A 7,903-nucleotide genomic window follows, 5' to 3' on the forward strand; every position below is an offset into this window, starting at 1 on the left:
TTTCTCTCCACTTATACAAGATCCAACTCTTAAGGAATCCGTTGACGACCTCGTTGACGAATTAGAGGGACTGGCTAATGACGCGGCTGGCAGCGGCGGTCGTCACAAGCGGGCAGTGCCGGGGCCTTCGCGAGCCAAGCGTCAAACTGTAGTCTTTGCTTTCATTATCAAGATACTGAAGAGAATCGGGCAATGGCTGACTGACATTACCCGGCTTACGAACGCCAACATTCCAGAGATCCAGGGAATGATAACAGAAGTTAAAGTGTTAAGGGTACAAGTCGTTCAACAAGTAGTCGTACTCACTTCCAGCCAAATATCTGAAGTCAGAAAGACTATGAAGTTAGGAATCACCCTTCGCGGAGAAATTCTGCAACAAGAGGCGGCAGTGGCGAAGGAGGCTAAAATCCAGGAGACAAAGACCGTAGTTACACAAATTCAAACGAGCATAGCATCAATATCTTCACAATTAACGAGTATTGCAAGTGGAAGCGGAGGAGCTGGTGCTGGCAGTGCCGAGGGAATTGCAGCTCTCGCAGCTATTAAGGAGATTATGGCCAGCTTCACAGCATCAGGTGTAGTTGCCATGACGATGGAAAAGTTAGAGAAACTCAATGAGTTACAGGCCACTTTAGAAAGTGTTAAAGGTGATTTCAGTGCTACAGAAATTGCGGAAGTAAGTGCGACACTGGCATCCGTTACTGAAGCAGAAACTGCGGTAAGTGTCGCGTCAGAGGCAATCGTAGCTAAAGAGGCTGCGCAAAAGGATATAGGTCTGTTGGAACAACTTTTGACAGCAACAACAGTTATCGAACAAAGTGTCACAGATCTTTTCGTTGCAATGGCGTCGGTGACATCAACTGAAATAATCGAAACGACTGCTATAACCGAAACGGTAACTCTAATCCAAAACTTCCAAGTGCAGGCCTTTACAGAGGAAGATGTTTTGGCCATCAAGTCGTTCGAGAATAAAGCTGCTGAACTTATCGTGCAACTTGAAGCTGGTACGGGAGTATTAGTAGGTCTCGACACCCTTCAAACAGCAGTTGGTGAGTTATCCTTAAAAGCATCTGCTGCACTTGAAGAAATGACATCCAATCAGGCAATAAACGAGAATTTTGAGATCCTTTCTAATGTGGAAACGCTCGTGGAAATGATAATCGAAAAAGCGGAAATATTAAAGGTGTCAGCCACGGGAAGCGACACAGCTGGAGAAGAGACAATATTACTTATTATAGAATTCCTAAAGTCTTTCAGTATTGCTAGTGTGACTGTGGAAACGGAAACTCAATTGACTGAATTTGTTACTAGCATGACAAGCTGGGTGGAAAAAGGTACAGGTGCCTTTAGCAGTTTGGATGCATTGTTATCGGAAGCTAAGACAGTAAAGGAAGCTGTGTCAACAAAAATAGCTGAAACTGAACAAGACGTGCAAGCACTTGAAACCCTTGAGGAAAAGACGACCATGGCTGAACTTACTGCAGATATTTCCACTCAATTAAGTGAACTTACCAAAAAAGTTAATTCTGAAAGTAACGTAAGTCCTGATTCTGTTTTAGAAAGCATAATACAAAACATCATAAATGCCATGAAAAAAATATTGTCAGGATCAACAGAAACCACAACAGAAGAATTGCAGACACTGCAAGAAGAAATCAGTAGTAAAGTGAGCACAGTTGAAGAAATTTCAGTTGTTGCAGGACTAGAAAATGCAGTAATGTTAACTAGCAATGCAGTCAAACTTACAGAATCTGAGGCACTAAAACTGGGAACGACTTTTGATGAAACAAGGTCTTTAGTAACACTTGAAAAAGCCCTCCAGATTTCAAAAGATATAAAGACCTTCGTAAGCACAACTCTTGTACAAGAGGAAGGAGGTAAAAATAGTGCTGTTATAGAACAGCTTCAAGCAGAACTGAGTAAGTGGTTACAAGTAAATATGATTAAAGAACAATCAATACAAACAGTTCTTGGATTCTTTGAAACTGTGAAAGCTCTGTCAACTGAAGATAGTTATTCTGGCTTAACTAAACTAACTGAAACTGTTGATTCTGTTCAAGAAGCGATAAATCAGGAAATAACAGCAACTATGGAGGCTAAACAAGAATCAGCAGCATCCGCAACAATTGAATTTGCACAAACCTTGATAACAGAGAGTAAAACTACACTGTTACAATTAAAGGAGAAAACTCTAGGTTTTACGGAAGAAGTGGCATCTGAAGAAGTTAACAATTCCATTGATATATTTAACCAGGTGATTTCCGATGGGGTATCTGAAGATATTGTCAGCAATCTTGAAACTGCACTTGAGGAGCTGACAGATTTTGTAACTACCTACGACACCACTACTGAAGTAGGCGTACAAAGGCTGCAGGAAGCTATAGATCTTGCTAAAGAAGCCAAGGGATCAGTTGACAGACTAATTGATCAAGCTGCAGCAGAGGAAGACAATAACGTTGTGCTTCTCGAAGATGCCAAGTTGCAGGTGCAAGAATTACAGGCACTTCTCGGGCAGCTGAGTGCAGGAGACACTGAAGAAAAAAATAATGCAATTGATGAAGTGAAAGAATTAATTGTACAATTAAAAGAAAATATAGAGGCAGTTTCAGAGGAAACTATTCAGATGTTGATATCAATGAATGCAAAAATATCAAATATAGCTGCATTAAAAGAGGATACAGTAACCATAACCGGATTTGCAAGTACATTACAAGAAGTAACTGACGAGACGGCTGAACTAGAGTCCATTATTGATGGAGCTATTGCTGAAGAGCAGGAGTTGGCTGATCAGGTAGGTTTGGCAACTGTTATAGAAAATGTTAAAGCTGAAGTTGAAAAAATTATAGAAATTATAATAAGCATTCAAGAGTTTGAAACAACAGGCACAGAAAATACAGAAGCCATAAATGGTTTTAAGACAACACTTGAAGGTATTACAGATATGTTGCTTGTCACTACGGAAACTGTCCAAGAAATAAAGGTTATTGTGAAAGAACTTAAGACCATTAAAGAAAGTAACATTAAGCCTGATAACATTGATGACTTAAAGATGGCTGCTGAAGATGTAGCAGAAGCATCTGAAGAGTCCTTGTCTGAAATCCAATCCGAAGTCGCAAATAAAGCTACCATGAAGATCACAAAAATGGTAGAGAAAACAATGGAGGATATAAAAATGAGTTTTAGTGAATTCATCGATAGCTTTGCCGCTGAGCAGCTGTTTGGTGAAGATATTGAAGAACTCAGTACAATAACTGAAATGGCTAAGACTATCAGTTCAAACACAGATTCAGCTACTAAAGAGGATATTGCATTGTTGGAGGAAACCTTTGCTGCTGCGCAAGAGAAATTGAATCTTCTCAGCGATGAACAGGGTGTCGGAAATCTTGTGGCTGCCCTGACTGCGGTGGAAAAAGCAAAGGCTTCTTCAATGAGCAGGCTCTCAGAATTAGAAGATATGAAAGAAATTGAAATGGAGGAACAGAGTCTAGAGAAAATATACACATTACTTCTAGAGGTTCAGACTGAAATTCAGTCCAAAGTTACAGCAATTGGAGATATAACTACGACTGACTCAAATGAAGAACTTGCAGAAATAACAGAGCTCAAGGCAATAATGGAAGACTATATCTCCAAGGTCTTTGAAAAGACTGATACTGATCTTCAGACTAGCCTGGATCAGTTCAAAGAGATTACAGTCACAGCAGGCCAGGAAATATCAGGATTATTTGAATTACAGTCTAAGACACAGCAAGCAGTTGCTGCTGTTGAGGAAGAGCAACAATTCGTTATGATGACAAAGGACAGTCTCAATGAAAAGACCATTTTAAGCCAAGCATCTACGGAACTAATGACCCTTGAATTGGAGTTTGCATCCCTGAAGACCTTCTTTGAAGGTAATCAGGAGGAACAAACTACACTGTTTATTATAGAGGATATAAAAATCCTTTTGAGCGAAATGGAATTGACAGAGAAAATAACTTTTGAGACCGTAAAGGAGATGAGAAAATTAAATAGTGAACTGAAAGAGGCTTACACTTTGACAAATATAGATACAGGAGTTTTTGAAGAGGTAGAAACTCAAATATCGTCCATAACAGAGAATATAGAAGAAAAATTGCAAGAAATTGCAGCAACTTCTGAAGAGAGGGCAGCTGTCACTACTTTGCGGACCAGCAGCAAAATCATATCAGAAGTAAAATCGGCATTCGAATCAATCAGTGTTGGGTCTGCTACTGAAGACAATGCTGATATAGAAGATTTTGTTATGGTACTCACTGATATAAAAGAAGTAGGTAGTGTAAATGGTGTACAGCTCGAAGAACTGAAACGTTTAGAAGTTGCATTCGCAACATTAGAAAGCATAAGTGAGCAAGATGTAACCAAAAAGGACGAAGCCTTGATTCTGATGGAGGCAGTTTTAGAAATTATCAGTGAAAAACTATCATCCACTCAAACAGCAATAGCAATCACAGCTAAATCTTCTGTTCTAAACAAAGCAGCTGATGCTATGAGAACTATTATCGATACGACATCTACACTCATATCAGAAATAGGCCTTGCTTCAGAGGAATCTCCAAATGAGGATGTTGCTAGCTTGATTGTTGCAGTCAAGGAAGTGTCTGTCACATCTCTCACCATTGAACAGATAACTCAAATAGAAATAACAACTGAGAAGTTAAAGGCTATTACGGTTACTGAGGGTACTGGAATCACAGACTTGTTAATGCTCAAATCTGTAGCAGAGAGTAAGCTGGAAGAACTGTTTAGTAGTGATGCGGTTCTAGAAAAGACAAAGAAGGAGACTGCAAACTTGAACTTTGTGACAGCTGTTGAAACTGTTGTTAAAAAGCTCAAAATGGAACTTACCGATATTCTGGACAATTCTGATATATCAGGCTCTGATGTTAGTAGTGTCATTACAGAAATTGCCCAAATTCTTGCCGAAGATGTAGATTCAATGACAGTTCAAAAGGTCGAGGAATTAGAGGAAATGTACAGTACCTTAGTACTCACTAAAGAGACCATTAATGGAGGTGCTGAGGATATAACTGACGCCGTAAGCACTCTGTCAGCTTTGGAAGAAAGTGTCATGGAGAAGAAATCAAAGATCGAAAAAGATCAGAAAAAGAATTCCCAGATAGCCATATTTATGGAAGCTGAAAGCACTATGACAAAAATATCAGATATGACATCAAGTATTTTGGAGAATGGTGAAGAAACCGCAGAAAGTGAAGAGAACGAAGATGTCTCAGCATTGATCAAAAGTCTGACCATGTTTGAATCTAATGTGCTAGGAATAACCAAATCAACTTTGGGAGAATTAAACTCAAAAATGTCTGTATTGCAGACTTTGGTTGCTAAAAAGAAAGTTGTTAAAGGTATATCTCAGCTTTCAGATTTGAGTTCCACAGTCCAGAATACAGTAAAAGGTGAAATTAGTATGATTGTTGCAGATAACATGAGAAAAGATGCTACTGAAGTCAAGCAGGAATATCAAAAATCTGTCACAAGTATTCAACAAGTGTTTGCCGATATTTTAGAGGCTGTGGGTGACGGTAGTGATGGCGAAAGTATTGAGTCAGAAGAAATAAAACAAGCAACAATTATTCTTCAAAAAATAAGTGACTCCTCTGCTACAAAGGAAGACCTGCAGACATTGGATGAACTAACAGCTGTGTTACAGGAGAGCACTTTTGAGCAGGGAACGATTATAACTAACCTTGAAAGTGCCACTACTCTTGTCAATGACATTGCTGAATCACTGGCAGGTGGTCTTGCAGAAGACGTCTTTGATTTAACATATGCAGATGATTTATTCACCGCAAAAGAGGAGGTCTCTTTACTTTCACAAGCTGAATCCACATTGACTTCTACATTAACTGAAGGAGCGGATATAAGTGACGAAGCATTTGTTACAGTATTGGAAAGCATAAAGGAAATTAAAGAACAAACATCAAGAATCATGAGCTCATCTTTCAGCACCACTCTTGAGAAACTGATTACTGGAAGTACAGGCATGACGCAAGAGAAGAAAGTCGAAGGGCTAAAGACTCTACAGCGAATGATAAATTCTGCCATAGTTACACAGTCATTAAGTATTTCTCAAGGTTCAGCTTCCCGGTCTAGTGGAGCTACATTTGAAATGGTCAAAAAAGCTGAAGAAAAACTTTCAGGCATTGAAGTTCTTCTTGCCAGTATAAAAGAGAAGGTTAGTGCAAGTGGTGGTTCCGGTACATCCATGGAACTTGTTGAATTTACGAATTTCAAGAGCTTCTTACAACAAGAAGGGGCATATGATTCCGAAGACATTGCTTTCATGACGTCATTCTCAGAAGTTTTGACAAGTGTAGTTAGTAAACTTGAGGAAGGGGAAGTAACAGAGATAATGATGCTCGATGAACTAATGACAGCTGTGAAAGAGGAAAAGACAATTGTCTCCAATGAAGTTATAACAGCAAAGAAAAATGTTATTAAAGAAAAACAGAGCGTGTATTCTGAAGCTGCGTGTAAAACAATAAGGAGCAATTATCAGTCAATCCAAAGTTTAGCAACAGAAGCCTCAGGAGATATAAGTGAAGTTACAGAAGTTACAGATTTCTACTTTAAACTGCAGAAGATTGATGTAGCCACCATGACTGCTGTTGAAATCAAAATGATAGAAGAAGGTATGGCGAGCATTAGTAGTAGTATTTCCGGAGCTACAGGTGGTGTTGCCTTCCTGAACAATATAATGGAGAAACTGGCAATCATAGATGTTCGTGGTGCAGAAATTGTTGAGCGAAAGAAGAAAGTAGGAAACAATTTGATCATAGAAAAATCACTTGGAAACGTTGAGGAAACCTTACAGACTTCATTACAAGGCCTCAAGAGCATAGAGACAACAATTGGAGTTTTGTCTGAAGATGCAGAATATACGGAAGACACAACTGTGACCGAGGCATATAACTTGCTCGTCCAATACTCTGCTGATCTGCGACTTGTTCCAGCTGATTTTGGAGATTTACTTGGAGCCTTTGACTTTAATACGATAACTGGAACTAAAGGAACAGGCATTAAATATTTCAAGGAGCTTATCAGTCTTATTTCTCAATACACAACTGCTTCACTACAGTCCAAGGAATTTGTTGCCCAATCTGAATCAGTTGATCAGAGTCTCGAACTTGAAAGCTCCATCACTCGATGGATGGATGCCCTTGAAGGCTTTGTATTTGGAGCATCAAGCAGTACTGGAGACACAGGAGAAACTACAGATACAGGAGAGGGGGATGGAGGAGCAGGTGGAACTGGAGACATGGGTGGAGAACTTGATTCATCACAAGAACAAGTAGACATATTTAATAGTGTCTTTAACATGGTCAGTGAAATAACTTTGGGAAGTATGAGCACTGAGGCCTTAAAAACCTCTGAAACCGTAACTTTAATTGAAAAATTCCTTGCAGGAGATATAAATATAGCTCTGGCAAAGATTGAAGCTACTCAAATAAATGAATTTCTAAGTAGTCTGACTACAGTAAAGGCATCTGTGTCAGCAGATATAAAGAGCAAGGAATCTAAAACCGCAACAAAGAGTTCCTTTAACATCGCTGAAGAAACAAGCAATACCTTGAACATCTTAAAAACTAGCATTAACAGGATGTCTACTAAAAAGGGAAGTAGCGACACGGCTGATCTCTTTGCAGAACTAGAGACCTTATTAAAGAAAGTGACAAATGTATTCTTAGTATCAAATGAACTTCTTTCTGAAATTAGAACCATCACTTTCCAATTAAGTGCTGCCAGCACTTCTGAAGGAGACACTGATATTGGGGATGTTGCTAATTTATTAAGCTCTATTGATTCAGTCCAAAATATAGTTCAGGCTGCATCAGCATCTCAGTCAGCCTTCTTGACAGCCATGGAGACA

This window comes from Penaeus monodon, chromosome 28 (assembly GCF_015228065.2).
Source record: "Penaeus monodon isolate SGIC_2016 chromosome 28, NSTDA_Pmon_1, whole genome shotgun sequence".
Classification (NCBI taxonomy): domain Eukaryota; kingdom Metazoa; phylum Arthropoda; class Malacostraca; order Decapoda; family Penaeidae; genus Penaeus; species Penaeus monodon.